This window comes from Frankliniella occidentalis, unplaced genomic scaffold (genome assembly GCF_000697945.3).
Source record: "Frankliniella occidentalis isolate FOCC.00 unplaced genomic scaffold, Focc_3.1 Scaffold178, whole genome shotgun sequence".
Lineage (NCBI taxonomy): Eukaryota > Metazoa > Arthropoda > Insecta > Thysanoptera > Thripidae > Frankliniella > Frankliniella occidentalis.
The window spans coordinates 52210-52542 of NW_026267304.1; the positions used below are offsets into that span (position 1 = coordinate 52210).

General features: G+C 50.5%; 1 protein-coding gene across 1 annotated transcript in view; it reads left to right on the forward strand.

Moving 5' to 3' along the window:
- LOC113214203 (protein Wnt-6-like) overlaps window positions 1–333 on the forward strand; it is a 27718-nt gene that overhangs the window by 9991 nt on the left and 17394 nt on the right. The gene's annotated exons all lie outside the window — the stretch shown is intronic.

A 333-nucleotide genomic window follows, 5' to 3' on the forward strand; every position in this document is an offset into this window, starting at 1 on the left:
GAACGTACTAATTCAGCCGGTCAGAATGGTGTACTCGTGAAGCCGATCCGGTGATTGGGTGGGGCAGCGTGAAGCTGGCCCCACCACCTTGCACCTGCGAAAAGTACCTGCAGGAGGGCCGTACTAATTCCAAAAATGGCATAGATCGAACATACTAATTCCGTACTAAAAGATAGGCCTAGTCGCGGAGCCCGTACTCTTTTTGGTGAGGCGGGTGATGCGAGTTGCCTACCCAGATGTTTGCAGGCGTCCGGCGCTGTTTGACATTAAATTTGGGTACCTTAGAAGGTCGTACTAATTCTTGGGATGGGATATTCGGAACGTACTAATTCA